Source organism: Neophocaena asiaeorientalis, unplaced genomic scaffold (genome assembly GCF_003031525.2).
Source record: "Neophocaena asiaeorientalis asiaeorientalis breed wild unplaced genomic scaffold, Neophocaena_asiaeorientalis_V1.1 scaffold79, whole genome shotgun sequence".
NCBI classification, from domain to species: Eukaryota; Metazoa; Chordata; class Mammalia; order Artiodactyla; family Phocoenidae; genus Neophocaena; species Neophocaena asiaeorientalis.
The window spans coordinates 6,930,821-6,937,802 of record NW_020175402.1 but is presented as its reverse complement, the minus strand read 5'-3'; the positions used below and the strand labels follow the sequence as shown (position 1 = coordinate 6,937,802).

Sequence of the window (6,982 nt, the reverse complement as noted above, 5' to 3'; positions counted from 1 at the left end):
AGGCTGGGTCTTGGAAAGGGAAACACCGTGGCAGCTGGACGGGGCCCACTGACCACAGGCCCCATGAGGGAGGACCCTGGGGGAAGGGACCAAAAGGCCGTGATGGCCTTAGCGGCCCTTTAGAATAAGATGCATGCGGGATGCTCATCACACCCCTCCTTCCTCCCAAAGGAAGCCCCAGGCACCGAGGATCAGAATTCCCCGCTCTGCACCACCGCAGGGAGAGAAGCCTGGAGGTGCCTTCTGTTCCTGTGCAAAGGGTCCTGCCAGAAATGAAGACAGGAAACTACAAAGGAAAATCTGACAGCCAGAAAAGGGAACAGAACTTTCCAGAAAGGCAGCCACATCCCCGACCAGCTGCAGCAAACATGGTGGGGTGGGGAACGGGCAGAAGAGCTTCCAGGCTGGAGTTGGGGCTACAGGGATGGGAAAAGTATGCTGAGATGGGGTGTCTGCTCTGGGCCCATGAGAGGGGATGTGGTCGAACTGAAGGAAGTCCAGATGTAGCACCGGCGGGGGCGGGGACCCCAATTCAACTGCCCCAAAGAGTCTGTTGGGGAAGGAAGGTTTTCCACTGGGAAAGAGAAGCATCAGGGGCCACGTGGGGCAGACAGGCCTGAGTTCAAGTCCCAGCTGGCTGCTGGGTGTGGGTACAGGGCAGGGTTGGACCCATCTGGGAAGCAGGGTTGAGGTCAAACTGGGCATGAATTTATCTGCAGTCATGTTCTCCCAGTGGGGCAGCTAGAAAGGGCTGATGCTGGCACTGGAGTTTCGGGGACGGTCACAGTGAAAAAATGCCTACTGTGTGCTGAGCACAGGCCAAGGCACGTTCCACAGCAGCATCTCAGCAAGCCCTTGGTAGAAGCAGCCGAGGACACAGGAAGCACCAATCCCCCCCTCACAGAGGGACGGGGAGCCTCAGAGAAGGGGAGGGACTCATCCAGCGTCTCGTGTGCCAGAGGCCAGAGCCGGTCTCCCACCCAGGCCTGGACAGAAGCAGGGTCTCCCTGGAATGCAGGTTCCAGGGCCCCCACCCGCTTGAAGATCTGCCAACTGGAGGCAAAGAGGGAGTGAAAATAGCAGGAAATTTGGAGGTAATGGGCCTGGCTTCCAATTCCATTTCCAGCTCAAGAGCCTTGAGCAAATCCTGCACATCTCTGAGTCTCCATTTAACACCTTCAAAATCCTCCCTGCTCCTCACTCGTAGCCCAGTGCCCTGCACACACCTGTCTGTGAAATGGGTCTGCAAAATGATCACTGTCAAGTTAGAAAACCCATGGAAAGCTTCCGGCATACAGTAGGTACCCAAGAAATGGTAGCTCAGTAGAGGACCAAGACTGCCCAGACCCAAATCCCCAGAGACTGCATCCCCGTGAGCAGAGCAGCCCTTCCCCAGGCCAGCATACCTGATGCCAGTCGGGCTCCAGTGACCAAGCCTCCCAGCCACGAGGCAGCTCTGAAGAGGGTAAGGCATCTCCTCCTAGCACAGAAGTCCCCTCCCCATGTCTGTCTTCTCCCACATAATTATATTTGCAACTGGGACAGATGAGGTGTTGGAATTTTCATCCCATTTTTCACAGACCTTTGAGCCAGGATATACCCACGCAACTGAAATTCAAAGCCATCCACTGAGTGGGAGTTAACCATCTTCCCTCCCTTGTAAATCTACTAATGAACTGTCATTGCAAAGGTAGACCCTTTATTGAAATCTGATAACCAATTCACTTTGGGGCAAAGCTGTTCCCAAGACTTGAAGAAGGAAAGAAGTGTATATTAATTAGCGTAATTATTTATCTATATAAAAATCAAGAAAACAAAAATATTGACTAGAGAACAACTTGCCAATACACAGTGGCTGCCCTGAGGAGATGCTGATTTTCCTTTTTTCTGGGACTTGTTTATAACCTTCTGTTGATCAAACCTGGATTGGAGAGAACGTGGGAATTACATGGAGAGGGTGGATGGAATGAGGCCCTGGAGCAGACGTGGGGAGAATTGGGATGAGTTCGCAGCAGGAGTTTGGGTTAAAAAGACCTCAAGATGCCAGCCCCTCGCTTTCTCCGAGTCTGACAAGATGGTCCTTTTACACTCATCCCCTCTCAGGGAAGAATGTGTTCCTCGGGAGGGTGGCCGTGTAGGTGAGGCTGTGCCAGTCAGGGATCCAGTGTAGGCTGGGTTCCTAGAAGCACAGTAGGATGGGGACCTGTGGGCAAGTGGCTTGTGGAGGGGGCTCTCAGGAGGGGGGCGAGGGAAACAGGGGAGGAAGGATAGGAGCCAGGCAAGGCTGAGGGCTCAGCTCGGGTCTGGCCCCAGCCTGAGCCCACAGGGAGCCCTGGAGCATGCATGGCACCACATGGCTGTGCCCCTTGGGCAATGAGCTGGGCCTTTTGTACCTGTGTCCACGGGTCACCAACTGGGGAGAATGTAACCTCAGCTTTTTCAGGGTGAGCTGGAAGTCAGCTCCCTTCAGCTGAGGTTAATACTCACCTCCACTAGAGCACAGGTGCACTGGCCCAGGAAAGAGAATCTTGCATGGCAGCCCCCATACCTGTTGTGGGTTGAAAAAATTCATGTGTTGTGGGACTTCCCTGGTGGTCCAGTGGTTAAGACTCCTCGTGTCCACCTCAGGGGGTGCGGGTTCAATCCCTGGTCAGGGAACTAAGATCCCACATGTCGCAGGGCACAGCTTAAAAAAAAAAAAATTCACACGTTGAATTGTCCTCCAAGAATTCATATGTTGAAGTCCTAACCCCAAGTAACTCAGAATGTGACCTCATTTGGAGATAGGGTATTTACACAGGTAACAAGTTAAAATGCGGTCATTAGGGTGGGCCCTAATTCAATATCACTAAGGTCCTAATAAAAACAAGAAATTTAGACACAGACATGCACGCAGGGAGAAGGACGTGTGAAGATGAAGGTAGAGACCAGGTTGATGTTTCTTCACACCAAGGAATGCCGAACATTGCCAGCAACCCACCACAAGCGAGGAGAGAGGCGAGGAACAGATGCTTCCTCACAGCCCTTGAAGGAGCCAACCTTGCCAACACCTTGACCTGGGACTTCTAGCCTCTTGGAACCGTGAGACAATGAATTTCTGATGTTTAAGTCACCCAGTCCACTTTGTTATGGCAGCCCGAGAAAAGAAATATAAGGCTCAACTCTGACTCTGAACATCATTCTCCCAATGCAGCATCCAGGCCTTGCCTTTGATATCAGCTTCCTAATCTTCCTTGAGAAACCTCTGGGCAGCCCTCTAAGTCCTCGGGGGTCCTGCAGAAATCACTCCACCCTCATATCAACCTGGCCAACCAGAGTCCTGTATCTGCCTGGCCACAGTTATTGGTTCAGAAATGAGCACGTGACCCAACCTGAGCCAATGAGGCTGAATTCTGGGACTCTCTATGGACTTGGAGACAGCAGGGTGTAAGCATGGTCCCAGCTGTGGGACCACCTAGAAGAAAGGGCCTGCAGGAATGTGAGGGCTCCATGACAGAGACTCAGCCAGGAATGGAGACCTGATGACATAATTTATTTAACTAATAGGATTTCGTTTCCCCCATCATCCTAATTTCTATCTATGTGTATATATTGCATCAAATGTATAGCTGTTTCAGATCAATTTGGGAACATAAAATTTTAAACTACAAAAAATGGGTAGATTCAGACTGGAGTCCAGGGTGATCTTGAACTGGGAAGTAAGACTGCATTATTAAGGAAAAATTAGAGTGATCATTTATTGAAGTTGAATTATATACTACATGTGCTGAGCATCAATGCATTTGTTTTACGTGCATTACCTTAAGCCCCACAGTCATCCCTCTGAAGTAGGTCCTGTTATTCCTTCACTTTTTCAGTTGAAGAAACTTGTGTTACTTTCAACCAGCCGTTTTGCTACCCTGATACCAAAAACAAAGATAAAACACAAAAAGAAAACTACAGACCAATATTCCTTGTTTATGTCTCCTGCTTTCCTGTGCATTACCTGAACAATTTTTAGACTTCAGTTTTGATTTATCTATGGTGTTTTTAGTATATCTCTTTTTATAGCTTCTTTAGTGTTTGTTCTAGGTGTTACATTACATCTACATCACTTATTACAGTCTCCTGGTGGCATGATTTTACCAGTTTGAGTAAATATAGAAAACTTGCCTCCCTTTACCCTCCCCCATTTAAAACATAAATGTCTTAACTATTTCTTCTATATACATTTTGAACCATTTCAAATAGGGTTGTAATTCTTGTTTCAACCATCAAAAATAATTTAGAAAACTTAAGAGGAAAAGTCTATTGTATTCACCCATATTTTTGCTTACTGTGTTCTTTCTTCTTGGTATTCCAAGATTCCTTCTTTTATTGTTTCCTTTCCATTTAGAGAATTTTTTAACCATTCTTTTAGGGTAGGACTGCTGGCAACAAATTATCTTAGTCTCCCTTCATTTGAGAATGTCATGGCTTCCTCTTCATTTATGAAAGATGTTTTCACTGAATATAGGATTCTAGGTTGACAGTTCTTTTATTTCAGCACTTAAATATATTTGCCACTTCTTCCTAGCCTCTGCAGTTCCTGAAGAAAAATAAACTGTCATTCTAATATTTATCCCTATTGATAAGGTATCAGTTCTCTCTCTCCGCTTTCAAGATATTTTGTTTAATTTTTAGAAGTTTGACTATAATGTGTCTTGGTGTGGATTTCTTTGGTTTTTCTTATTTGAGATTTGTTCAGCTTCTTGAATGTCTAGGTTTATGTCTTTTGCCAAATTTTGGAATTTTTCAGCCATTATTTCTTGGACTACTTTTTCAGATCACCACCCACACTTCTCTTCTCCTCTGGGATTCTAATGATGCAAATGATAGATCTTTAGTTATAGTTCCATAGGTCCTTGAGGCTCTGGGTTTTTTTCCTCCAAGTATATTTTTTCTTTGTTATTCAGTTTGGGTAATTTCTACTGCCCTGTCTCCAAGCTGACTGACTCTTTCGTCTCCTCCATTCAGCTATTGAACACATACATTGACTTTTTTATTTTGGTTATTGTTATTTATGACACAGAATATAGTCTATCTTGAAGAATGGTCCATGGGCATTTGAAAATTAATGTGTGTTTTGGATGGAGCATTCTGTATATGTCAATTAGATCCTCTTGATTGTTTGCTCTGCTCTGGATTTTTGCTGATTTTCTGTATATTAGTGGTACCAATTGCTGAAACTGTGGTTTTGAAGTCACCATCTATAATTTTGGATTTGTCTGTTTCTCCTTTCAACTTTATCAGTTTTTGCTTCATGTATTTTGAGGCTCTATTATTTGGTGCATATATATTTAGGATTGTTATGTCTTCTTGGTGAGTTGATTCTTTTAACATTATGTAATGTCCCTCTTTCCTCTCTGTCTAGTAATTTTCTTTGCTCTGAATTCTACATTATCTGATATTAATGTGACCACTTCTGGGTGTTTTCTTTTTTAATTACCAAGAGAATTTAATGGAATCTCTATAGTCCATGACCAGAGAAAGATGAAACCCTGCCTAAGTTTCCAGATTCTGGGAACCAACTCCAGGCTGGACACTGTTTTGGGGGGATGGATGATGTCCCTACCCTAGTCCCAGGGCTTGAGGGAGCTCAGTGCAGCTGCTCAGACCAGAGCCCTGCCCACAGCAGTGTTGAAGACTTGGGGGTTGGAACTGGCTGACTGGCTGGGACCCAGTGCTGAGGATGTGACATCTCAGTCACCAGTCACTGAGGCTCCTGCTGAGAAGGGCTGGGTGATGCCTGTCCATCTTCATGGTTTTGTTCCAGGTAAGGAAACTGAGGCCAGGCAGAGGGTTTCAAAGGGGCAGCCCAGCTAGATGCTCAGAAGTTGGGTGAGGCTAGGATTCAGCACAGGACCCTGGCCTGGCCTGCCATGGGAGCGCATTCCCCTTCCTTCCCAGGAGGATAGTCAGCTGAGGGGGTTAGCCTTGCCCTGTCTGACATCATGTTGGGGGGTGAGGCAGTTCAGTCTGCATGGTACACAGGACCACAAAGCCTGCAGCAACAAAGCGAGTCAGCCCTCGGCTTTCCCGTCCCTGGTGTCAGTAGGGCACTGGGAAGCTGAGCTTAATATCTGCATTCAGCAGCAACAAGAGGGTAGAGTTGGTGTCCAATTTCCAGGCATGCTGGGGGGAGCTGAGCATCACAAGGCCTAGGATCTGGTACTTCAGGTAGGAGAGGTACCTGTCCCAGCCCAGTATCAGGCTGTTGGTGTAGGTGACTCAGAACTGGGGGTAGGTAGGAGCCATGAATAGAAATTCACCAGCTGCTCAGCTGGCCTCACATACCAGTCAGCCTTGAAGAATTTCCGGAACTTATCCCACAGCTCCTGGCAGCTCTCAGCCAGCATCCAGCCCTCTAAGAAGTACCAGAGACCCAGCACAGGGAAAACCATCAGCTAGTTGACAAGGACCTTCCTGAGGATGTTTAGGAGGCCACAGCAGTTGGACACAGGGAGCAGGTAGTCCAGGCAAAGGTATCAGCATTGTATGAAGGGGCCCATGCTGTAGGCCACCACAAATGTGCTTGATGAGCACCTTGGGTCAAACTTCTGTCAAGGCCAGGCACAAATCTCCCAGGACTGGTATGTGTTGTCCCCAGCCTCCATGAGAGTGCCACAGCCCAGATTATTGGTGATGAACAGTGCATGGCCTTGGAACAAGGGCTGCCCTGCAGCCTACAGGCCACACAGCCAGTTCCAACCACCATATACCATAACCTGCCCCTACTTCTTTAATCAACATTTTCATGGTGTATCTTTTTCCATTCTTGTAATTTCACCCCATCTATGTTGTTGTATTTGAAGTGAGTTACTTGTACATAGCATATTGTTGGATCATGTGTTCTTGGGGTAATTGTTTATTTTATTTTGGTTTTGGTCTACTCTGCCAATCTCTGCCTTTTAATTAGTGTATTTAACCCATTTACATTTAATTAGTGCTATGTTAGGGCTTA

At 46.9% G+C, this 6,982-nt stretch overlaps 1 pseudogene; it reads right to left on the bottom strand.

The window, feature by feature from the left end:
- Positions 1-5,724: 5,724 nt before the first annotated feature.
- LOC112414359 (mpv17-like protein 2) lies at positions 5,725-6,743 on the bottom strand (annotated as a pseudogene).
- Between the last annotated feature and the right edge of the window lie 239 nt (positions 6,744-6,982).